The 26,411-nt window shown below is 40.4% G+C and overlaps 1 protein-coding gene across 1 annotated transcript in view; it reads left to right on the top strand.

The window, feature by feature from the left end:
* The first annotated feature begins 17,743 nt into the window (after positions 1 to 17,743).
* ankef1b (ankyrin repeat and EF-hand domain containing 1b) overlaps positions 17,744 to 26,411 on the top strand; it is a 44,415-nt gene continuing 35,747 nt past the window's right edge. The window contains exon 1 of the mRNA XM_039748813.1: positions 17,744 to 17,934. The gene's annotated coding sequence lies outside the window, so the exon portion shown is untranslated. The remainder of the gene's footprint in view (positions 17,935 to 26,411) is intronic.

Below are 26,411 nucleotides of genomic sequence, written 5' to 3'. Positions count from 1 at the left end.
CATCCATCTATCCATCCAGGGTCACACCAGTCCCAGCAAGCATACGGCGCAAGGCAGGAATAATCTCTGAACGGGGTACCAGATTGTCTCTAGCGCTGTGCCACCGTGTCCTCACATGTTTAATTATTAACTATCCATCCATCCATCCATTCTCTTCCGCTTATCCGAGGTCGGGTCGCGGGGGCAGCAGCTTAAGCAGAGAGGCCCAGACTTCCCTCTCCCGGCCACTTCTTCCAGCTCTTCGGGAGAATCCCAAAGGCGTTCCCAGGCCAGCCGGGAGACATAGTCCCTCCAGCGTGTCCTGGGTCTTCCCGGGCCTCCTCCCGGTTGGGCGTGCCGGAACACCTCACCAGGGAGGCGTCCAGGAGGCATCCTGATCAGATGCCCGAGCCACCTCATCTGACTCCTCTCAATGCGGAGGAGCAGCGGCTCTACTCTGAGCCCCTCCCGGATGACTGAGCTTCTCACCCTATCTTTAAGGTAAAGCCCAGACACCCTGCGGAGGAAACTCATTTCAGCCGCTTGTATTCGCGATCTCGTTCTTTCGGTCACTACCCATAGCTCATGACCATAGGTGAGGGTAGGAGGTAGATCGACTGGTAAATTGAGAGCTTTGCCTTACGGCTCAGCTCCTTTTTCACCACGACAGACCGATGCAGAGCCCGCATCACTGCGGATGCCGCACCGATCCGCCTGTCGATCTCACGCTCCATTCTTCCCTCACTCGTGAACAAGACCCGAGATACTTGAACTCCTCCACTTGGGGCAGGATCTCTCCCCAACCCTGAGAGGGCACTCCACCCTTTTCCGCTGAGGACCATGCTCGGATTTGGAGGTGCTGATTCTCATCCCAGCCGCTTCACACTCAGCTGCGAACCGATCCAGAGAGCTGAAGATCACGGCCTGATGAAGCAAACAGGACAACATCATCTGCAAAAGCAGTGACCCAATCCTGAGTCCACCAAACCGGACCCCTTCAACACCCTGGCTGCGCCTAGAAATTCTGTCCATAAAGTTATGAACAGAATCGGTGACAAAGGGCAGCCCTGGCGGAGTCCAACTCTCACTGGAAGCGGGCTCGACTTACTGCGGCAATGCGGACCAAGCTCTGACACGGTTGTACAGAGACCGAACAGCTCTTATCAGGGGTCCGGTACCCCATACTCCCGAGCACCCCCACAGGATTCCCGAGGGACACGGTCGAATGCCTTTTCCAAGTCCACAAAACACATGTAGACCGGTCGGGCAAACTCCCATGCACCCTCCAGGACTCTGCTAAGGGTGAAGAGCTGGTCCACTGTTCCGCGACCAGGGCGAAAACCACACTGTTCCTCCTGAATCCGAGGTTCACTATCCGACGGACCCTCCTCTCCAGAACCCCGAATAGACTTTTCCAGGGAGGCTGAGGAGTGTGATCCCTCTATAGTTGGAACACACCCTCCGGTCCCCTTTTAAAGAGGGGACCACCACCCCGGTCTGCCAATCCAGAGGCACTGTCCCGATGTCCATGCGATGTTGCAGAGGCGTGTCAACCAAGACAGTCCTACAACATCCAGAGCCTTAAGGAACTCGGTATCTCATCCACCCCGGGCCCTGCCACCAAGGAGTTTTTTGACCACCTCGGTGACTTCAGTCCCAGAGATGGGAGAGCCCACCTCAGAGTCCCCAGGCTCTGCTTCCTCATTGGAAGGCATGTTAGTGGGATTGAGGAGGTCTTCGAAGTACTCCTCCCACCGACCCTCAACGTCCCGAGTCGAGGTCAGCAGCGCACCATCCCCACCATATACGGTGTTGACACTGCACTGCTTCCCCCTCCTGAGCGCCGGACGGTGGACCAGAATCTCCTCGAAGCCGTCCAAAGTCGTTCTCCATGGCCTCTCAAACTCCTCCCATGCCCGAGTTTTGCCTCAGCAACAACCGGCAGCGCTCCGCTTGGCCTGCGGTACCTATCAGCTGCCTCCAGAGACCCACAGGACAAAAAGTCCTATAGGACTCCTTCTTCAGCTTGACGGCATCCCTCACCGCGGTGTCCACCAACGGGTTCGGGATTGCCGCCACGACAGGCACCGACCACCTTGCGGCCACAGCTCCGGTCAGCCGCCTCAACAATAGAGGCACGGAACATGGCCCATTCGGACTCAATGTCCCCACCTCCCTCGGGGCGTGGTTGAAGTTCTGCCGGAGGTGGGAGTTGAAGCTACTTCTGACAGGGGACTCTGCCAGCCGTTCCCAGCAGACCCTCACAACACGCTTGGGCCTACCAGGTCTGACCGGCATCTTCCCCCCCCATCGAAGCCAACTCACCACCAGGTGGTGATCAGTTGACAGCTCCGCCCCTCTCTTCACCCGAGTGTCCAAGACATATGGCCGCAAGTCCGACGACACGACCACAAAGTCGATCATCGACCTGAGGCCTAGGGTGTCCTGGTGCCAAGTGCACATATGAACACCCTTATGCTTGAACATGGTGTTCGTTATGGACAATCCGTGACGAGCACAGAAGTCCAATAACAAAACACCGCTCGGGTTCAGATCGGGGCCATTCCTCCCAATCACGCCCTTCCAGGTCTCACTGTCATTGCCCACGTGAGCATTGAAGTCTCCCAGCAAAACGAGGGAATCCCCAGAAGGTATGCCCTCTAGCAACCCTCCAGAGACTCCAAAAGGGTGGATACTCCAAACTGCTGTTGGCATACGCACAAACAACAGTCAGGACCCTTCCCCACCCGGCGGAGGGAGGCCACCCTCTCGCCCACCGGGTAAACCCCAATGCACAGGCTCCAGTCGGGGCAATAAGTATGCCCACACCTGCTCGGCCTCTCACCGGGGCAACTCCAGAGTGGTAGAGAGTCCAGCCCCTCTCAAGGAGATTGGTTCCAGAGTCCCAGCTGTGCGCCGAGGTGAGTCCGACTATATCTAGCCGAACCTCTCACCTCGCGCACTAGCTCAGGCTCCTTCCCTTCAGAGAGGTGACATTCCACGTCCCAAGAGCCAGTTTCTGTAGCCGAGGATCAGACCGCCAAGGTCCCCGCCTTCGGCCACCACCCAACTCACATTGCACCCAACCTCCTTGGCCCCTCCCATAGGTGGTGAGCCCATGGGGAGGAGGACCCACGTTACCTCTTCGGGCTGTGCCCGGCCGAGCCCCATGGGTGCAGGCCCGCCACCAGGCGCCGCCATCGAGCCCCACCTCCAGGCCTGGCTCCAGAGGGGGCCCGGTGACCAGCGTCGGGCAAGGGAAAACGTTGTCCGTAGTTTTTATTTTACATTGGAGGTTTATTGAACCGCTCTTTGTCTCATCCCTCACCCAGGACCAGTTTGCCTTGGGTGGCCCTACCAGGGGCATAAAGCCCCGGACAACATAGCTCCTAGGATCATTGGGACACGCAAACCCCTCCACCACGATAAGGTGACGGTTCAAGGAGGAGTAATTATTAACTACTGTAGATAATTTATTTAAATGATGATAACATTTTATCTGTATAATGTAATAAACATTTTACTGCATTTCATCTTAAAAATGAGATTGTCATCACATGTAAATACACTCTTTATAAAGTGGCTCAGGTTGTGCAATATTATAACTGTATCGCAAGTTTACAGTGAGGTGATTGTACTAATAAGTACAAACAGTTCTACAAGGAGCACTTGATGGACTGATTGAGTGCGTTTATATTTCTTGGGATGAAACTGTTTTTGAACCACGAGGTCAATACAGGAAAGGCTCTAAAGCATTTGCGGTTTAAGAGCAGTTCAACAGACTGTGCGCATGACTGAGGGAACATGTGCTTGATACTGTATACCGATAACTCTTTCCGATCAGCTGCTGTAGAGCTGTGATTCCATACTCGGATACAGTGGGATAAATACTCTGAGTGGTGCATTGAGAGAAACAACGCTAAAACAGCTATAGTATATGGAATAGTTTGGCCATTCCATGGACCATTATATTGTTACAGGTTAATTACAATAAAATAATAAACAATATTCGGTTAATTTCAGTGTATTTGATAAAGCCGTGTCAGGAATGTGGATCTAAAAAAGAAAGGGAAACCACACTGGAACAAAAGCACTGCTTTGACGCTGGGTGCCACCAGTTTGCAAAACCGAGCAGAGAACTTGTGTACGCCAAGCATTTAGCTGGCGTGAAAATGTGTTTGGCTTTACGCCAAGTTTAGGTTTTATACATCGCGATGTGAGCGTATGCACCGTTTATACATGTGGTCTCAGGAGTATATACAACATTGCAAAAGACAGAACATGAGTTAAACAAAATCATATTCAAAGGGAAGGAGAGGTGGTTCTTTATTAATTTGCTTAGCAGATGATTTTATCCAAAGCAACTTTCAAATCTGAAACCCAGATAATGGAACTGAGGACATGGCATACAAAGCTCAACTTTAGAGTAAAATTATTAAAGCTTTCTCAAACAACTAGTTCTGCATGGCTTTATTAGACTGGTCATTGTAATATGCAAGGATAGAGCAAGATCCATGAGATAAGTGTATTCCCATCAGCTAAGCGCAATCTGACACATCAGTAAAGCATACAATGTCATCTGCTCCTTAATAGAAGTACAGTAATCCCTCGCTATATCGCGCTTTGACTTTCGCGGTTTCGCTCTATCGCGGATTTTATATGAAAGGATAACTAAATATATAACGCGGATTTTTAGCTGCTTCGCAGGTTCTGCGGACAATGTGTCTTTTTACTTCCTGTACATGCTTCCTCAGTTGGTTTGCCCAGTTGATTTCATACAAGGGACGCTATTGGCGGATGACTGAGAAGCTAACCAATCAGAGCACGCAGTTAAGTTCCTGCCTGCTGAATGCAGTGTTAACCAGGAAGTCTCGTCTCGCTCATTCAGCATCAACGTGTTTCGCTGTGTAAAGAGTTGTGCTCTTTTGTGTTTATCTTTGTGCATAGTCAAGCCCTTCATTATGGCTCCAAAACGATCTGCTACTGCTTCAGGGGCCGTGCCCAAGCAAACGGAAGATGTTAATGATTGCCGAAAAGGTAAACGTTTGGATTTGTTGAAGGCTACGATTCTTTTATTTAAAAGTAGGAAAGGAATATAAGATCTACGGCCGCAGTGTCCTTTTAACCAGGGTGCAAAACAAGTTGTAAGTGGATGTAATAAGGCAGTAGTCTGGATGTAATCTGCTTTAGGGATTTGCATTGAAGACTGCCAGAAGAAGAACAACGGCAGTGCTACACAATCGCCTGAAGTGGCTCCTTTAAGGGCTGTAACGCTCTCCTTTGTTGTGCAGTAAAATAAAACTCATTGTTATCGGACAAGTCATCGTGTCATTGTTGGTGAGTAACCATAATTAATTTTCTACTTACAGTATTTAGTGCATGTATGTGCGTTTAGTGTCACTGTACACACATTTACTGTATACTATTTTTGTTGCATTGTATGTATTTATTGCTGGTGGCATGTCTATCGTAATGGCTGTAACATGTGATATCGGAGACACTCAATATCTTTAAAATAATATTTAGGTTTTACTGTATATAAACAGTGTGTTTATATACATAATTTCAATGAATCTTACCTAATATCTAAGAGAATACAACGGGATTATGCTGTATAACTCTGCGGGGAATATTTATAAATATATAAATATTTATAAGGGCTTAAAATATATAAAAATAACCATAGAAACATATGGTTTCTACTTCGCAGATTTTCACCTATCGCGGGGGGGTCTGGAACGCAACCCCCGCGATCGAGGAGGGATTACTGTATAACAATTATTTTGCTTCCTTTATTCTTTTTTAACAACATTGTTATAGTCAACCTAAACTCACCAGATGAATGCATTTTCTTTACATCCACTTTTAAAACTACATAACAATGTTAGGCACACTGTAGAATTGTAATATTCTGTTTGCACTAGTACTATAATTATGTTCAGGTAAGGAAGGCGGCCCTATAAACCCATAATATTCCATAGTAGTGTGTAATGTTTTCCTTGCATTTACAATCATCATTTCCAATATACTTCTAGCTGAAGATTACTTCTAAACTCAGTCACATCAGTCAGTATATTTACATGCACAAACATAATCGGATTAAGGTGAATAACCTGTCAGAAACCTGTTTTGTTAATAATCTTCTGGTGTTCTCAAAATGCTCCAACATCATTGAACTGCTCAAAAAAGATTTAAACATAATCACCAGCCACTGTGATTGACACGTTATTTATAGGTTTCTGTTACCAAATTTCTTGCAGCACACTTTTTTCTGCTTGGTTGAGAGATTGAGCCGTGCAAAGTCTGATTTAACTTCTTGAAACAAACAGGTGTGAAAATATTACATCAATATCACCAAACAAGAGTCTCCATGCTACCATTACTACAACTACTACAAAAAGAAAGTATAATGGAGTAAAGTTTCTTGTCTATAGCTAAGGTCTTGCTAGTCCAGATAGTCCTAGTAACCTGATTTAGCGAAAAAGTCCAAAGGTTGGTTGGCTTGAAGACTTACAACAAGACAGCACTCAGATGTGAACAGTCATTTTTTTTTAACAATTTATTGAATTTATTAAAAGAAAGTAACATTCCATACAAGTCAATCAAACTTGACAAAACTAAATTCAAATCAACATCCACCCATGAGAAAGACAGCAAGGCCAACAACCAGAGTAAAACATCAAGAGTAGAAGAGAAAAAGGGAGAGAAAATCCTTTTCCCCAATTTAAGTGCTTGTTCTAAAATGTTACTGATTAGATCCTGCGAGGTTTTAAAAAAAGTTTTGAACAGATCCTCTAAGTGAGAATTAGATTTTTCCAATTTCAAATAATATATAACATCAGGTGTCCAATTACTTAAAAGAAGTGTGTTAGAATTCTTCCAATTGGGCAAGATAAGTCTATGTGCCAATAGTAAAGTAAAGGCAATTACAATTTGTTTTTCCTTCTCCACTTTAAGCTTATCTGGAAGTACAACAAACATAGCTGTTGATGGATTAGGAGAGATTGTGATAACAAGGCTGTCTGAAAGGCATTTAAAGATTTTGGTCCAGAATTATGTTAATTTGGTGCATGCCAAAAACACGTGGCCCAATGAGGCTGGAGTTCGATTGCAACGTTTGCAGTCTTGCCCTGGAAACATTTTGGACAATTTTAAACAAGACAGATGTACTCGATAAAAGATTTTAAGTTGAGTAATTGTATGCATTGCACATATGGAGCTAGACTGAGTTCTGTGCATGGCTGCCATCCACTCCTTTTCTGAAATGTTGAGTAAGAGAACCTTTTCCCACTCTTTCTGTAATCTGAGATCTTTGAAAGGAAGGGACTTTAAAAAGTTAGAAAGTTAGGTAGAGCCATACCACCTTCTGCCTTAGGTCTTTGTGAGGTCGTCCTTTGAAAGCATGGATATTTTGAATTCCAAATAAATGAGTTTATGATTGAATCTAACTTCTTAAAAAAATTATTTGTTAATGTATATGGGAATGCTTTGAAATTGATAAAGAAGCTTAGGAAGCATATTCATCTTGACAATGTTAATTCTTTCAGCTAAAGTGAAATGAAGAGAAGACCACCTATGCAAGTCTTGCCTAAGTTTTTCCAAGCAGATAGCAAAATTTTGTTGATAAAGAACTTTATATTTACTTGTGATGTTTTTCCATAGGTGCTTAACTGATCTGCGATGATAAAAGGGAAGGTGTTCAATCTAATATTGTGTGTTAGAGAGTTCACTGGAAAGAGCGGTTCGGTGGCAGTTCGGTGAAAAGACAACTCGGTGAAAGGACAACTTGGCGAAAGACAACCAGCGGAAAAGACAAGTCGGCGAAAGACAGCTCAGAAAAGAATCAACTTGGCGAAATACAACTCAGCAACATCCTTTACCAGTTAGGCAATAGTTAGGTTCAAAGAGATTTTTTAATGATATTTAAATGACAATGTAATTTAAAATGTCCATCCATCCATTTTCCAACCCGCTGAATCCGAACACAGGGTCACGGGGGTCTGCTGAAGCCAATCCCAGCCAACACAGGGCACAAGGCAGGGACCAATCCTGGGCAGGGTGCCAACCCACCGCAGGATTTAAAATGTCAAAAATAAATTTATATAATTGACAAACTTTATTCTGCAGATGGAACAAACTCTGCCAGTGGTGACAGGGGGCATCCTTGTCTAGTACCACGTTCTAGCTTTGAAGTAGTCTGAAATAATGTTTTTAATACGAACTGAAGCTTCTGGACTAGTATACAGTAGTTTGATCCATTCACATATGTTCGGACCAAGACCAAATTTCTCCAATGTAGTAAAAAGATAGTCAAATGCTTTTTCTTCATCCAACAATAATAACATCTCCGGAGTGTTAGACTTTGTGGGTGAATATATTACATTAAACAGTGTAAGATATGGCCGGCCATTCATCCCAGCCAATACCCCCAAGCCGCCAGGTGGAGCCCTCCTTGCAGCATGGAGGTCCCCAGAAGACCAGCAGGGCATCATGGACAATGTGGTTTTTATGCACAGCCCTGCTGGATGCCATGGGGGCCACAGGAGAGAGCTGCAGGTAGAACCGAGGGCTTCTTCGTGCCCTGTGACCCGGAGGTTCGTCATAGGAAGAGCGACGGACTTCCGGGTTGAAGAAAAGGACTATTTACCCTGACCCGGAAGGAATAAAGACTTGTGGACTGTTGGGCAGAAACACCTCCGGGTCAGGGAGTATAAAAGGACTGTGGGAGCTCCCAGACGGCGAGCTGAGTTGGGAGGCAGGGTGGCTAAGCGTCTGGGAGTGGAGGATTGGTTTATTGGATTATTGTATTGTTCATTTGAGAATTGTGGAGAGGAGCGTGCTTTGTGCACTTTATTATTATAATAAATAATTATTTGGACTTTTATCTGGTGTCTGACGTGTGGTCCGAGGGTACAAGGGTGCGAGGAAGCCCTTAATCTGTCACAACAGGCATTGAAGATTGGAAGCTAAGTGTCTGCAATTAATAAATCCAGTTTGGTCATGTGATATTACTGATGGAAGCACTTTCTCAATCCTTCCAGCTAGAATTTTGAAGAGTATCTTAACACCCTTATTCAGAAGTGAGATTGGTCTGTACAATGCACTTTGTAATAAGTCCCTATTTTTTTCCGGAAAGATGATAATCAAGGCTTGATGAAAAGTCTGAGGTAGAATTTTATTGTCTCTGGCTTCTGTAAATGTTGCTAATAAAAGGGGAGCTAACAATTGAAAATTAAGAGCCTGCTGCTTTCCCACTCTGAAGTAAGTTTATAGCATCTAGCAATTCTGAGAGTTCCAGAGGTTTATCCAATTCCTCTGCACTGAGAGGATCTGGTTGTGGTATCTGTAATGCATCCAAAAACGCATTAGGTTGTGTCTTGTCTTCTTTAAACTGAGTAGAATATAAGGAATTCTAGTACTCTCTAAATGTGTGCATTATATTTTTATGGTCAATGACTATCTCTCTGTCTGTGTTAGTAATTACTGGTATTGCACTGTGAACTTCACACAGTGATTGACAGACTATTTCTGAGTTCTTGGTTATACAATGATTTTGTACTCAACTTTCAGCTGAATCTAATTTTGAGATTTGTCTCCAGACTTTACATTTCACAGCTCATTTAGTTTAATGTCATTGAAAACACTTTAATATATGTATAGTAAAAAGCTAGATATTCATGTAAGATTGAATTCACATCAAACCCAAGTTTTACTTCACAAGTAATTTCAAGAACACAAAATTTACACCATTGACACAGGAAGGAATGTGTTTAGGTCCTGTCTGAAAGTACTTCACCCAACTATTCTGCAAGTAATCTGCCTAATGTTTAGTGTTTAAAAAAGTTCTCTGATAGAAAAAAATCACCAAATTCAATTCTTATTATGTGAAGACATTTTGTTGAACTGAGATATGTGTTGTGATTGTTCTGGTTAAACAAGGCCTGCTTTTCTAATTATGATGTAAGGTTTGGTTATCATAAATGTAAGTTGATTTAGGAATGAAACAGTCCTCAGTATATTGCTCTAAGATGCTTGGAGCATTCATATCCTTTGCAAGAAACAGGAAAGGTAATAGGTAATAGCAAGGGGCAGGTTCCTGTATAGTGCATTTTCCTGTAGAAAAAATGTAATAATGTGAACAATAGGGCATTTAGGTGTGGAAAATATGTAGTATGTCAGATTTTTTTAAATACAGTGCATCCGGAAAGTATTCACAGCGCATCACTTTTTCAACATTTTGTTATGTTACAGTTTTATTCTAAAATGGATTCAATTAATTTTTTTTCCTCAGAATTCTACACACAACACCCCATAATGACAACGTGAAAAATGTTTACTTGAGATTTTTGCAAATTTATTAAAAATAAAAAAATTGAGAAAGCACATGTACAGCCTTTGCCAAGAAGCTTAAAATTGAGCTCAGGTGCATCCTGTTTCCCCTGATCATCCTTGAGATGTTTCTGCAGCTTAATTGGAGTCCACCTGTGGTAAATTCAGTTGATTGGACATGATTTGGAAAGGCACACACCTGTCTATATAAGGTCCCACAGTTGACAGTTCATGTCAGAGCACAAACCAAGCATGAAGTCAAAGGAATTGTCTGTAGACCCCTGAGACAGGATTGTCTCAAGGCACAAATCTGGGGAAGGTTACAGAAAAATCTCAGCTGCTTTGAAGGTCCCAATGAGCACAGTGGCCTCCATCGTCCATAAGTGGAAGGAGTTCGAAACCACCAGGACACTTCCTAGAGCTGGCCGGCCATGTAAACTGAGCGATCGGGGGAGAAGGGCCTTAGTCAGGGAGGTGACCACGAATCCGATGATCACTCTGTCAGAGCTCCAAAGGTCCTCTGTGGAGAGAGGAGAACCTTCCAGAAGGACAACCATCTCTGCAGCAATCCACCAATCAGGCCTGTATGGTAGAGTGGCCAGACGGAAGCCACTCCTTAATAAAGGGCACATGGCAGCCCACCTGGAGTTTGCCAAAAGGCACCTGAAGCACTCACAGACCATGAGAAACAAAATTTGCTGTTCTGATGAGACAAAGATTGAACTCTTTGGTGTGAATGCCAGGCGTCACTTTGAAGCATGGTGGTGTCAGCATCATGCTGTGGGGATGTTTTTCAGCAGCAGGAACTGGGAGACTAGTCAGGATAAGGGAAAGATGACTGAAGCTAATGTACTGAGACATCCTGGATGAAAACTTGCTCCAGAGCGCTCTTGACCTCAGACTGGAGCGACGGTTCATCTTTCAGCAGGACAATGACCCTAAGCACACAGTCAAGATATCAAAGGAGTGGCTTCAGAACAACTCTGTGAATGTCCTTGAATGGCCCAGCCAGAGCCCAGACTTGAATCCGATTGAACATCTCTGGAGAAATCTTAAAATGGCTGTGCAACGACGCTTCCCATCCAACCTGATGGAGCTTGAGAGGTGCTGCAAAGAGGAATGGGCGAAACTGGCCAAGGATAGGTGTGCCATGCTTGTGGCATCATATTCAAAAAAGACTTGAGGCTGTAATTGCTGCCAAAGGTGCATCGACAAAGTATTGAGCAAAGGCTGTGAATACTTATGTACTTATGTGATTTCTCAGTTTTTTTTATTTTTAATAAATTTGCAAAAACCTCAAGTAAACTTTTTTCACGTTGTCATTATGGGGTGTTGTGTGTAGAATTCTGAGGAAAAAAATGAATTTAATCCATTTTGGAATAAGGCTGTAACATAACAAAATGTGGAAAAAGTGATGCACTGTGAATACTTTCTGGATGCACTGTAGCTTTGTGCTTCTCTCTTGAACAAGAGCCATAAAGTATAATTGGTTTTACTAGTGTGCTACAGAGTTACATGCATTACTAATTTGTGGAAAACAGACTCAAGTACACACGGAAGTGGAAGTAATAATCCTTGTTTTTCTTATTCCTTGTTACTTCACACAAAAAAAAATCTTTAACAAACAAAAACCTTTTAGTGAGTTTCACAAGTGCAAAATAATATGCAAAATGAAGCTTTAATTTTGCCAAACTGTATGTGAAATGAAATTTGGCTTTTTCAGTCATCAGTGCAGATACAGGAAAAATTATGTTGATCAGCATATCCATTTTAAACATAAGTCTAGGTAACATACTGATAACTGATTATTTTTTTCTGTGTACTACAATGACTTTAAGCATAATGGAATATTAATTGTTAAATTACCTTTTATGACCACACTTGTGAAGAAGCTACAGCCTTTAATATACTTTATATTCCTTATTTAATCCTCTTTTTTAAATTTATTACTATTTTTTCATTTTTATGAACCACATTGTCATATTATGTGTCATACAAGCCATTATGTTACATCAAGTGACCTTGCCTCTTTATTAAGTTATATCCTTGCTCAATCATTTTTTTTTTTTGTAAGATGTTTGACTCTAGGGTAAATAATTAATCTGCAGCTGGAAGGTATCAATGTATCTAATAATAAAATGAAGAGACTAAAGATGGCCCCACATTTCCTATCCATTCCATACTAGCATTAAGTTCTTGCTTTGTCCACCATTGTGTTTTGTCATTTTTTCTTTTTCTTACAATAAGTACACCAAGCCAGGAAATGGGGACTTGGTCAAGCACTTCATAAGAAACTGTACAGTAGATGTCAATCACATTAAAGGAAGAAAACTGAAAAGACACCATAATGTAATGAAAGCCTCTTGCACTCACTGCTCCTGTCGCATAATCTATTATTTACAGAAAGCATCTTTAAAACATGCATATTTTCTCTCTTTATATTTCTTTTATAAGAGCCTTGATGTTATCCTTCATCATTTGAAAGTTAATACCACTGGAATATGCAAATCAAAATGATGCATTATTAATAATCAATTAAATATATTAAAGAGGAGAGGAAAAAATACTATCAAGTTCTCCAAGTGCCGGTCCTGCACTATATGAGTTATCTGTTAATTCAGATCCCAGCCTAGTTGCCAGACGTTTTCCTGTGTCTGCAAGGCTTTCTTTATTTACTCCCATTTTCCCATTACATCCTAGATGCATGCATATTAGGTGAAATGACAACTCTAAACTGGCCAGTAGGAGTTACTGTAGGCATTTTTATGAGTTCTGAAATGGACTGCCACACAACACAGGGGTGGTTAATGTCTTAGATCTGATTGGCTAACCTAAACGGACAATGTAAATAATCTGCACACATTCTTTATACAGTTTTTACATGTCATATCTTCTCTTTAAATTTTCAGGCAAAAAAATATTTTTTTTGGTATTCGGATGTGGGTGTTAGGTTAAATGGCAACTGGATTGTCCCAATATGATGCAAGAGTGGGTTTGTATACAGTACGTGAGTGGACCCTCTGATAGACTGGTATTCAATTCATTTCTTTCTACTTGTGCCTAGTGCTGCCATTGCAGGCTCTGGTCTCCCACAACTCTGAATGGAGTATATTGTTAGAACAGATGCCTTATATATTCATGAGATTGTGTCTTAAGTCTACCTTGCACACTGTAGTTTTTTCTAATTGGAACTCCTCTATAATTCGGATTACCACTACTTACAGACACATACACATTAGATTAATTTATGATTCTGTGGGATCTGGTATGTGCGAATGTGTCTGGTTCCCTGCAACCTTAAAATTCAATCAGGCAGGTTCAGTAAGTGATATGATCAAAAGATTACTGACACACAAACATTGAGAGGAGATGGAAGCTTCCCATGCAGATTGTGACACAAAACAGTGTATGCATGTCGCATCCTAGTACCCTGGGCTTTACCTATCGTGAGACCATAAATGGCAAAAAGCAGCCTTGACACTTAATGACTATATATTTACAGTTATGAAAATGTTGTAGAGTCATGGAGTAACAATAAAAACAGAATTATCTTAGAAAATTAGCAATAAAATCAAAGTGGTCACATGTTTCATATAAACATTTCAAAAAATGCAGTACATCCTACTTACAGTATTCCAGGCTAAACTTTAGGCCACAGAAGGTGAAAGGCTTTTTTATTATGGATTAAAAAATAACAACTATTTGTTTTATACAACATCTTTCTACAGAAAACACTATGCCAAACTGCTTCACAAATACATTGTAAAAATTAATATTTTTTTACAGTTGGTCAAAAGAAAAAACAATTGGCTAGAATTACACTGTGAAGTTCAGCTGGGAATACAAGCAGCAGCATTGTTGTCCAAGGTCCATGTCAGCTACCGTTACATCACATTTCCTGTTTCAACATTGCTGATTTATAACAGCACTTTGTTTTACTATATTTGTCCACAAAATATGACAAGAATTAAGAGTTTAAATTTTAAGGTATACATTTTTAAGTGTATGTATATGAGTTCAGAATTATAAGGAAAAATAACATCTATACTAACAATACAGCAGGCTGATTAGGAATTAAGTCTTGTATGTCTTCATGGTTAGAAAGACAGGGGTCCCAGATTAGTTTCAAATGGATACTGATGATACATTTTACTACTAGAGTGAATGTGTCACCTTTTTACTGATCTTTACAAATTTCACAATTGGGTCTGGACACTGTTGCATTACAATCAAACCTAGTTCAGTTTAATTTAATTATGTGTGAACACAGTAGTGAAATGAAGTATAGAGTCATTAAAAATTAAAATTAAACGCCTGTTTTTTTGTGGAAGTAGATGTGTATATTTTGCATAAACTATCACTACAAAAAACATTCTAGTCTTTATGGGAACTGAATTACTGCTTCACATTTAAATACATGTGAAATTGACCCTACCCATGACAATAATGCTGAACAAGGAAGCACAGAATTTCAGCAATGAGTTGTGGATTGTTTTTCAGGTCGTGTGATTTTTGTCTCCAGCACACTCTCTATTTTCAACCTTCCACATTACAGTGCATACAGTGTAAGCAAGAGAGCAGTTGAAGCCTTTCCAGACAATTTGAGGATAGAAATGTCCGACTTTGGAGTAAAGGTAAAGTAGGAATTCAAGGGTAATGAATTGTTGCAACTACTTAAACAATAAAACTTAGAGACATTACACATTACTTTACCATTATACGGTAGTCTTCTGGCATCTATTCATACCTGAAATAATGACAGTGGGCCACATTTTCCAATATTTGCATGATATTATAAAGATAACAAAAATGAGATGGAGCAATTGGGTGAACAGTAAGAATATAAACCAGAATGGAAAAAGACAAAATAAATGCTTCCACCATTCTGAGCTTTCCTTCACAGGTCCACTGTTTCATGTTGAATGACTGACTCACTTGTTCACCTACCATGAACCATAAAAACAACCTTCCTTTATGATCAACCTCTGTTTCTCTCTCTTTTTCTCAATGCCTCATATCCCTCTGATAACCTAGACTTTCCCTCCTGTCAGAGAGCCTTTGTGCCTTATCTTCTCCCAACACTAGATTCAACTGTACTTCTAGTATGATATGGTAATCAAGCTCCTTCCAATGCCCAAACCTTCATATCACTACTAAAGGAGGCGTGGCCCTTCTGTGTTCACTATTGGCACTACAAGGCTCCCTGCACATTTGAACCCTCTGTAACTCCGAAAGAACTAGGTCTCTAAGGCAACTATCAGTTTCGTTAAATGACTAATGCAATACTGCTTCTCTAAGTCAGGGAAAGTGTCCTGTCCCCTTGAATGAAAAGATATTAGCATACTGGAAATCCACCCTAACATCATCATTAAACTGCACAATATGGGTAAGATCTTTCTAAACTTGAAGGAATGTGCTGCTGGATGTCATCTGTATTGTATACCTTCTTGGAAAACTTCTATGGTCTCTTTGTTTGTCTTTCTTTCTGTATACTAGCAGTCAGATGCCACTGTCTGTTGACTGATCTTCTGCCCTCTAATTTTGTGAAGGTTTCCTCAGACTTCATAATGATCACCTCTTTCTCTCTCTCTCTCTCTCCCTCCCTTTCTTTTTTATCTGCACAATAGTGCACCTCCATTTTTAAAAAGGGGGAGAGGAGGGTGACCTCCAACTATTGGGGATCACACTCTTCAGTCTCCCTGGGAAAGCTTATGCCAGGGTAATAGAAAGGTGACTCTTCCCAGTTGTGCAACCTCAGATCCAGGAGCAGCAATATGGATTCCATCCATGCTGTGGAACAGTGGCTAGCTCTTTACCCTCATGAGGATTCTAAGGTTGCAAGGGAGCATGCCCAATTAGTCTACATTTGTATTATGGACTTAGAGGAGGTATTTGGCAGAATTCCTAGAAGAATGCTGTGTGGTATGCTGGGAGAGTATGGGGTTCTGGGGCCCCTAATAAAGGCTATTTGGTGCTTGTATAAATAATCACAATGAGAGCTGTGCCCTCATACTTGGAAAAACATTAGCACCATTTCCATTGGGTGTGGGACCTGCCAGGGCTGTGCTTTGTCTCCTATCCTTGGCTTCATTGTGCTACAAACTCTAGCAGGCATTGGGACAGTTTGCGACCGAGTGTGAAGTGTAATAAAAGAACTTTTGTTACTTACCGGTTTGTCAATCGGGTGCACAAGTGGAGCGGCCGTGGGTTTGGAGCGTGGAGGGTGGCGCGTGTTTTCATGCGAAGAGCCCTCGGGTTGGGGCGCGTTCCTGCTGCCCGTTGAGCTTCGTCCGGGCGTTCTTCTAGTGCGGCCGTAGTGTTCGGAGGCTGCGGTGCTGCGAGGTAACAGAGAGGCGCGTGGCTGACGCCGGTCCTGACCATAACATTAGGACGTGGTGCTTAGTGTCGGCAACGTAGTCACGATCGGCACAGATAACGTTTAGGGTAGGCGCGTGACTAAAGAGCGCGAGGGGCTTTAGACCCGAGTCAGGTGATGCTCGACACGGGATAAAAGCCAATCTTTACGCCAAAATCAGGTGAGTTGAGTTCAAACCAGGAGAAGAATTACATGTGTGCTGCAGATTGATGTATCGGCAGGGAATAGAATGGTATTCCGATTTGCCAGGACAAGTCAGCTTTAACCCAGAAGTTTTGGATAGGAGGAGAAAGTTTTTTAACTGGAGATCTTATTACAAAAAAGGGGGTCGAGCCTTTTTTTATGATTATGTAATATTATTTGGTGCGTGCCATGTGTTGAATGCAGTTTTTGGAATGTAATTTTGTTGTCTGTTTTTCATCTTAATTCATTGCAGTGTTTAGGTGCCCTTTTATAATTTCTTTGTGGACGTTTTTTTCAATAAATACACCTTTTTAGTTGTCACATCAGCTGTGTCTGCATCCCTTATTGCCCCGACTTACTCTCGTTCCGGATACTTCATGTCCCCAAGTTCCTGCTAAAACCTCAGATAGGGACTTCGGTATGATAACTATATGCTTATAACAAATCATTTTAACCACCATGCACAAAATATTCCACCGAATAGAAGACAAAGCAAATGGATTCAGGATAAGGTCTGCTACAAACCGGCCAGAGTTGCTGAAATGTAATTTCAAGCAAAGAATGTTTTACACCTGATTAAATTTCTTTAATAAAGTTGACGCAATTGACCAGCCTCATAAAGTCAAGTTTGTCTTGTCATTTTCGGCATTATGCTAATTTCCACATGACTGGTGCATAATTATATAGATTGTTCCGCTGTATTGTTAATATACAGGCGTCTAAAGTAACACAAAATGACACTGACCTAAAACAGTGCAGATGAAATTTCACTCTCCCGGCATTAGCTGTAATTAAATCAGTCCTCTTGCTTTCCTTAAGAACCACGCGGCGTTCCTCAGGCGTTGCTATGCTTACGGGAAGGCAGCGTCTCTCGGCGTCGGCGGCGCAGGCACTCGGCGGACTGACAACAAGAGTATTTTAGCGCGTTTTCGTGATTAAACAGACGTAGAGGCTTGTGATAAGTGAAAGGGCAAGCTCAACTCGGAGTCCTGTTACTCAGAATGCTGAGAGTTTCGACCGCTCACAGTTCTTGAACCCGAACCGGGGTGGAGGAGACCAACCTCTCGGTATGTTTGTTTGTTTGTTTATTATATTTGCTCATTTGCTTCCGTCTTTCTTTAAAAGGTTTGCTTTAGTACTAGGATGTTGTACTGCGTTAGCCAAAGATTTGCTTTGAAATGAAACTCGAAAACATTACTTCACCTTTAGAAAAAAAAAGTAACATATCGGTGTTTCCGTGAAATGTAAGATAAATCGGGGGCAGAGTGTAGTGAAGAACAGTTTGTTTTATGTGATTGTGCCATTGTTAGTGCTGTTGGTACTGCTGACTCGAAGCTGGGTCACTATACAGTAATACACTGGCATCCCGTCCACAGAATTGGATTGTGCTGGACGACTATTTCATTAAATTCGTGTTAAAACTGACCTGCAAAAAGGATGTGCGACTTAATGGAGTGAAATGAAATGGAGCATTACAGCAGTACAGTATAGCTCCATTTATTAACACTTTGTCTTAGTGCTACAAACCTAAAATGCAACTATTGGACTATTAACATAAAATTCACAATCCAGTATACAACATTCAAAATATCTTCATTATAGTAAAAAACATTAAGTGGCAATATAGGACACATTACACAGTAAGCACATACTACTGTATATGAATCAGGATTACTTATGTTCAATATTCTAACATAGTAAGTGATTTGAACGTATTTGTGTGTATCATTAGTGAAATGATTTGAAGGGAACCCTGGGGGTGGATCCAATTCTGCAAGCAGAGTGGAAGGCAGGGATCATGTAGTTGCTAGTCTATTAGTGTATCACAACACCAACACTCATAAAAATAAAAGTTACTTAATGGCACCGTACACTGTTAAAAATAAAGGTGCTAGAGTGGCTCTTCAGAGCGATGCCACAGGGGAACAAATTTTGGTTCCCAAAAGACCCATCCACATGAAGGTTCCAGAAAGAACCTTTATTAATTTAGATCTGTAATAGACTCCATAAGTGAATCACCATGAGTAGATGGTAACAGATTTATAAAATACCAATGGGTCATGGTTTGAAAAGGACTGTCGCTGCATGCAATAACACACACCAAGTCTAGGCTTTCTCAATCTGTTAGTCTCCTGCTAGGTAACCTCCCAAACATTAAAGATTTCTTTTTCTGAATATTAGGGAGTTTTCAAAGAAGAAAGGGAGGGTTCTTTGCATATGAAATTCTTTCAAGAATGAAATGGTGCTTGGTCAAGCAAAGAACTAAACAACCCAATAAAGAGCCATAAAGTTTTTAAGAGTGTACTTGGTTGTGTTTTTCCTCGTAGAACTATTGTTTGACAAAGAACAGTTTCATTCTGGGAAAGGTTCTTTGCATATGAATGTGGTTATTTGGGCTTTGAAAAGGTTTCCAATATGTGTTTCACTCTAATGTAAAGTAAGCTGCCTAGCAGGATACTAATAGGTCAAGAAAAACTTAAGTTAGCCTGTATTTTGTACAGCAATAGTAATTTTAAAATTAGGAAGCCACTGGTATGTCACAAACATGTTAGCATCTTTTCATGATGTAACAGAACAGACAGACCACGATACAGAGCTGGGGCACATCCCTTGTGACCCTGTAAAACTGAAGTAAAACACAAAAAAAATTGCAATAATTGTGGAAATTTCTTTCCAGACACATGTTGCCATTTGAACTGTCTCAAGATGGCAGATATTCTGGTCTTAAGTCCTTCCAGCAGGAAGAGGTGGGTCCAGATGGACAGACACTGGAAGTGATGTCCTTGGTGTTTCCGTCAATCTTGTGATCTGCAGAGGGTGGAGGAGGAAAGGGATTAGAACACAACCTGAACCCTAACCCCTGGAGCAGCAGGGAATTACAATCACCAGAGACCTGAAGCTGTCCCCATTGCACAAGCGCATGACAATGGTTTTCTATGAAATTTTACCTTTATGTGGGTGGTTCTTTTCGGAGTAAAAAATTGCTTTGCTATGGCATCGCTCTGAAGGACCACTTTGGCATCTTTATTTTTAAGAATGTACTTGGTGTAATTTGGAATTGCTAGTTTAACTTAAATGCACATAAGGATAATGTGCAAACTTAGAACTCATTACACTGCTGGGACAGCAACTAACAACTGTGGCATTCAGGATTGTAATAGTTAAATAAATTTACAACCCAATATATAATATCCACAATACATAGGTTACAATTTTTATGCAATACATTTTTCTCAATAACACCTAATAACAACATGACTATATTAAATATTAATTTTACAATACACAAGTTAATAATCCTGCATTTATTTTGCTCAATTGGAAATTCCTAATCCACCTCGTATAACTCATTGGGGTTATCTCAAATTGAACTGTGTTATTTCAAATAAGAAACAAATATTTCTTACCAGGGTCATTTCAGAAAGTTGTCATGATTTAGCAAGAATTAATTCATGTCATTCTAAAGTAAACAACCTGGGCCTATGCTGTACCTTGCTATCTATTTTGTTTTATTCTATAACAACTGTGTAAGCCAGTGCTGTAAAAAGCCCGGGGTCCTAGAAACTATTGAAATCGTCAGAAAAAAAATTGAAATTTACAGTAGAGATGTCAGGTAATTCAAAGGAACTACTCTGGGCATCTCTCTTCTCGGTGGATTCGTTTTGTCGACGTGCTTGCATTGCTTGTGCATTAGCGGAAGGAAGAAAAGTAAAAGGGATACCGTTTGGCAGATGTTAGCGGCTAAGCGACTTTGTCTTTCTTCTGAGGTTTCATTTTACTCATGTGCTGGACCCTCTTGTGTTATTAGTGGCTAAGAGAGTTTTCTTTTTCCTCGTAGGCAGAGCCCTTACCCTGACTCCAACTCTTACTTCTGAGTTGGACAGACATGCACAATTCCACACGTGGATGTTTATATATAAAATAAAGTGTCTCTTTAGATGTGTCTTTTTCATCATATAGCTTTCTGAGTCAGGTGGAATTTTATGCATTGTCATGAGAATATATTACTTTATTTGCTATTTTCTTATATTATATTGTTTTATGATTGTGTTTTTTCTTTAAACGAAAAAGAACATTAAATATAAATTAGCTACGATTTTGTGTAATACTCTTATCAGTTTCTATAAAGTAACTTTGTTGGAATTTGAAGTGGAGGGTAGTTCAAACCCTTTGATTGGTCACAGTAACCAATGTAGGAAAGAAATTAGTGATATGATAGGTGATCTCGTTTTGAGTAAACAGTAATATTTTAAAGATAATAAATGAAAGGAATGGCTACCTGAATGACTGTAATCTTTGATTATATTGCTCGTTCATGTTATTATCACTTGATTTGTATAAAAAAATAAAATAAATAATTAAAAATTACTTTTGTTCAGTGATAAAAACACCTTAATAGTTGCCCATGTACAGTGTTTGTCATATTGACATATTACTGTATCTCGTAATACATTTATAGACCTGTATCAAACGCACTGTATCACTGCAGAGATCATAGTTGTCTAATTGATGTAGGTGTACCAGTATAATGTATTTGTGTACTTTCAGATTGAAACTTAAGCTTTGACAAATGTATTACTGATTTAATACGATCATTGTTGTAATGAACACAGATGTGCTGTTTATCTGGTGAGACACGTATTGACGCTCTGCTACTGAAACAGATTTGATTGCAGGTATTCACCTCTCATCAACCAATAAAAATACGGGTTGTCCCACTCTCACTATCTCAAATCACATGCTCATGCTACCTTGCTCGGCACAAGACATGGCTTCTTCTTGTGTTCTCTGTTTCATCAACTTACCAATCAGATTGCACTCTGCATAATATTCTTAACCCTACTATTATCCTAGCATTTCCACCCATCTGTTATCTTGGGCGGGTCGGTGCCGACCCGTGTCCTAAATCAGCCTCCCTCAACCCTCAAACATTTTTTTATCATCCAGTTTGTTTCCTTACCTCTTGTTAGGCTTCCTTATCCATGAAAAGATTTTAAAATTTGGTTTTAAAATTTTTGGTGTGGCCCTCTGAAGATGAGACCTAAGATGTCAATAAAACGGCCCAGTCCAAAAAAATTGGTAAAATAAACCTCAGGAGAATTATACAAATAAATCAAAGGTTTATATGTTACCTGACTATTACTGAGGGGTATTAGAACACAACTGTAAAAAAAAAAAAAATTACAATTTTTTATTTTAATAATATTACTATCAATATCAATATTATTAATATTAGTAACATCTGTGGTGTTAGGGTCGGTTTTGACCCATATATATTTACTTCAAAAAGAAGGCAAAAAGTATTTTTTTCCAAAAGTTGAACTTTAATTCAATTACAAAGACAAAGCCAAACAAGTAAGACAAAATAAAATACAAAATAAATTACAAAATGTAGATCAAACAAACAATCAAACCAATAGAATTAGTAGTACGGTGGTAGGGTGGTAGCTCTCCAGGAGCAGGATTGCTACTGTATGTTTACACTATGTGCAAGTAGGACAGTAAGTGACATTTTTAGTGTGCTCTTTGCAAATATATTTCTTGCATTTGGCACACATGGAATTGGTTTTTCTGTCCTTGCTGCTTGGGCAGACCTGACAGCGCTTTCTTTTGGAATCCGGCAGCCTCTCTGGGTCTGGGTCTGTGGCTGTGGCAGGGCTGGCAGTGGCAGGGCTGGCTAAAGGGAAGGATGCTGGTGCTGAAGCTCTTCGTCTTCCTGCTGACCACTCCTGGATTGAACATCAAAGGCAGGCGCTGCACCCATCTCTCCCAGACATCCCTTATGGGAGCAAGCTTGTCACGTCTTGCTCTCATGTCTCGGTTGTCAAACCTGAGGACTCTCGAGATCATGTGGAAGCTCTTCAGTGACATCGTGGCCGAAAAATATTTCTGCCTGTTGCTGTGTCCCAGAGACTGGCGTGGCCTCATTGCTGGATCGGTATACTCCAGCAAGAAGAAGAATTCAATATAAGCATCCAGGAATTCTTCATCAAAGTCAATCCATGTGTCTCCGTAGACTTTTTGTCCTTCTAGGTTTGTCATGTCAAGTATTATTTTCTTCAGCGATGATGGCATGAACTGTTCAAAACTTGTTTTGATGTCACTTATCCTTGTTATGGCAAACCTTGTGACCCCAGGAGTCATTCTGATGATATTTTCAGCAGCTGCCCTGCCAGTTGTCCTGCGAGTCTCGTCAGGTGGTACTAACCTCCAGGAGATGCTGCCATTCTTGGACTGTAGTACTTCAGCTGGTGGGGAAACTGCTTCAGAGGTGATCTCCTCCTCAGACTCTGTGTCTGTGTCTTCTGACTGACACTCCACAATGTCTTCCTCCTCTGAGTCCACCTCATCAGTGTCGCTGTGCCACTCTGTAACTTGTCCTTCAGCTAGGATATGATCCAGAGCTTGGAGTGCTGTGAATCTGGCCATTTTTACCTCTGCAAATTAGAGGCTTTCTCTCCAGTCACAATCACCAAACTGAACTGGTCTGGGTCTGTTTTGTCTGGGCTGTCTCTGTTTTTTTTACTCGGGGGAGGTGTGAAGAGATAAGCCCCTGACTACAGCTCGGGGGATGGGAGAGGCCTGCTACCTGACAGAGTTGTGTGGGGTGGGGGGCCAGAGTGAGCTGAGAGTGTGTTTATACTGTAACTTAAGTTTGGCCAGTATTTATTGTTTTATGATCTCTTATTGTACCCTGGGTCGTGGCCGACCCGGTAAGACCACAGGCAGTGAATTTCTGATTAGAGAAATAATTTACCTTTTTTTTTTTTGTTTTTTTTTTGTTTAAATGGAAGTTTCAGAAAAATAGAAAAAGCCTTGATGCAGTAAACAAAATGTATGTGGTACTTTTATGCATTTAAAACTTGAAAACGGGTCGGTACCGACCCTAGGGTAATAGTAGGGGTAAGCTCAGTTGTTACACACAGATACAGATCCTCACACAAAGACTTTATCTTTAAGTGATGAATAGACTGATACAAAATCACCTTACCTTTTTAATTTTGCTTGCATGCTTTGTATTTAAATGTGTTTGCAGGTTCTCCACTAATGTTTAGAATACCAGAAAAATGTTTTTTTTTAAATCCATACAAGGAGGAAAGGATTATCCAGACATACCAAATCAGCTGTATTGTATATTGACCACTACTAATTGGAATTCTCATGAGGTTCAACATTAAAACTTTTAAATTTTTTTTTTCATTTTGAGGTTCACCTACAGTATATCTAAGTCGCAGTTCTGACTTTATATGATATCAATATTTATGGAATATTGGAGGAAATCGAAGGCATTCATACTAGTAGGAGAAGCATTTTCAAAGTGATCCCAGATAGTGGAGCTGTTATTCTGTAATTGTTACCAAACATATACTAAAGATTTTGCATTGTATGGATTATTGCCAATTTTATTATCCATTGTGACCACCCTTGAAAGCAGGCTGAATGTCACATTTCACCTGAATCAGACATTCATTTTTTCTTTTAAGTGTCATAATCAAGATCTGACCCTAGATCTCCTATACTGATACTATAGTTTGTTGCACCATCATGATTCCTTGATTGAATTACTGCAGTTGTCCTCAGGTCTAAAATGATTAATTTATGAGATTTGCCACATACTGTATGCCATAACACTTCACACAGTATCAACCTGACTACTTTTTAAAAATTATAGTGCCATTCTACCAGTAATTCATGCCAGGAATTCTTCATGCCTCATTATTATACTGTGCTGTGAACAGTGTGCCGTTTGGTTGCTCCTAGAACTGAAAAATAGGTTATTTTACCAGAAGATGATGGCAAAAATGAGGGCCTACACAAAACGTAGTCAAACATCTATTATGCTTAGCAACGTTGCAGTTACTACAGACAATATGCCCACAAGTGTGAGAACAAGCCCCCAAATACTGCTGGAATGATGTCACAAAAGAAACAATAAAAAATTAAAAACAAACCCAAATTCACAACAAAACAATGTAATAAAATGATGACACTTTAGCAGTGAAGAAGAGCTTGACAAATGTTACAGAAAATGTTTCTGCAGAAAAAATGTTTTTTTTCCAAGCAGGCAATATCCAGTTTGATTTCTTAATCACTTCAGCATCATGAAAACAAACATTTCTCAAAGAAACTGAAACACTGCTTTACAGATAGATACTTTTATTTTGTTACATACCAATTATATGCTCTGCTGCATGTTTATTTTATTCATGTGAAACTATTCTGTATGCAGATATTTTAAATAGTATGTAATGACTTTCAGCTGTGCTAGTATAGCTATACAGTGAGTTAAATTTCAAAGAATAACACACTGAATGTACTAGAGGATTGTTAGGAATATATAATAGCAAATATTAAACTTTTGTTTTACTTAAATTGTTTCTGGATTTGATTGTATGACACACTTATTCAACTGATACGCTGCCATTAAGCAGGCTGCCAGAAGAAGGCCATAGTTTTATGCACACTTAATCTAGAACAGCAATGTATACTATTTTAAATACCTTATTTTTGCCCAATGTAATACTGCACATGCTGGTGTATGTGACATATTCAGTATGAGCTGGTTAGTGCTTGGATGTTTCTACACAAATAAATGTGTCGATTCTACCACAAATTGTACACCCAGATTTAACCACTACAGTTTGTAGCAAGTCTATGAATAATGGGTTCAATGGGCCCTCTTAGTTAAGGCAGAAATTGTCAACATATTTTTCTATTTGTAATATTCATTCTTGCATTCATATACACAAGACCTAAAAATTATTAGTGTGTGGTGAAGAAAAATGTTGTTAAATCAACAAACAACGGCTTAGGCGCTATTGGACATAAAGCTGGTTTAGTATTTACACTGAATATCATATTGTGATATAGATACAGTACCCAAGAAAGAGGCTGAAGTTAACATGGGTGGAAATTTCTATAGAAGAAATTCTTAGTATCACACAAAATGGTTTGAATGCACAGCAATAATTGTTTGGGAACTGGTCAACACAGGTAAAAGAAGTACTTGTTTTGTAAAGTTATAGCTAGAAAAGGGAAGAAGTAATTCTTCATAACATCTTATTTTGTAATTAAGATTGAATGCAGAGAGTTACATGATCATTATAAGAATTTTTTTTTTTTTCTTCAATCATGCTTATTTTTTCAGGTTACCGCATGTCCTTTTCTGTTCATCACAGATGACAATGCGTGCCAGTAATAATTGTGATGAACTGAGAGATGTAATTGTTCTTCATTTGACAGTCTTAGCCTGTTTTTCTCTTGTTGCATGGATACTGAAAGAAACACGTAACACAATGTTTCTGCCTATTTCTAGCCCAACTTAGTAAAAATTTGTGTTAGTTTGTAATGTTAAATTACGCAGAAAAGAGATGAAAATTGTTTTATTATTTTGTATATTTCTTTTTAACAATGTGTTTTCTCACTAAGAGAACACTGGATATTATGATAAATGAATATGCGTGCAGTTAGTGGGTATGTGTTTACAGTTTTGAAAGATATGTACTGTAGTAAACATTTTTGTAAATGAGTACAAATGCAGTTC

This window comes from Polypterus senegalus, chromosome 3 (genome assembly GCF_016835505.1).
Source record: "Polypterus senegalus isolate Bchr_013 chromosome 3, ASM1683550v1, whole genome shotgun sequence".
Taxonomy (NCBI): Eukaryota; Metazoa; Chordata; class Cladistia; order Polypteriformes; family Polypteridae; genus Polypterus; species Polypterus senegalus.
This window is presented reverse-complemented; position numbering and strand designations above follow the sequence as displayed.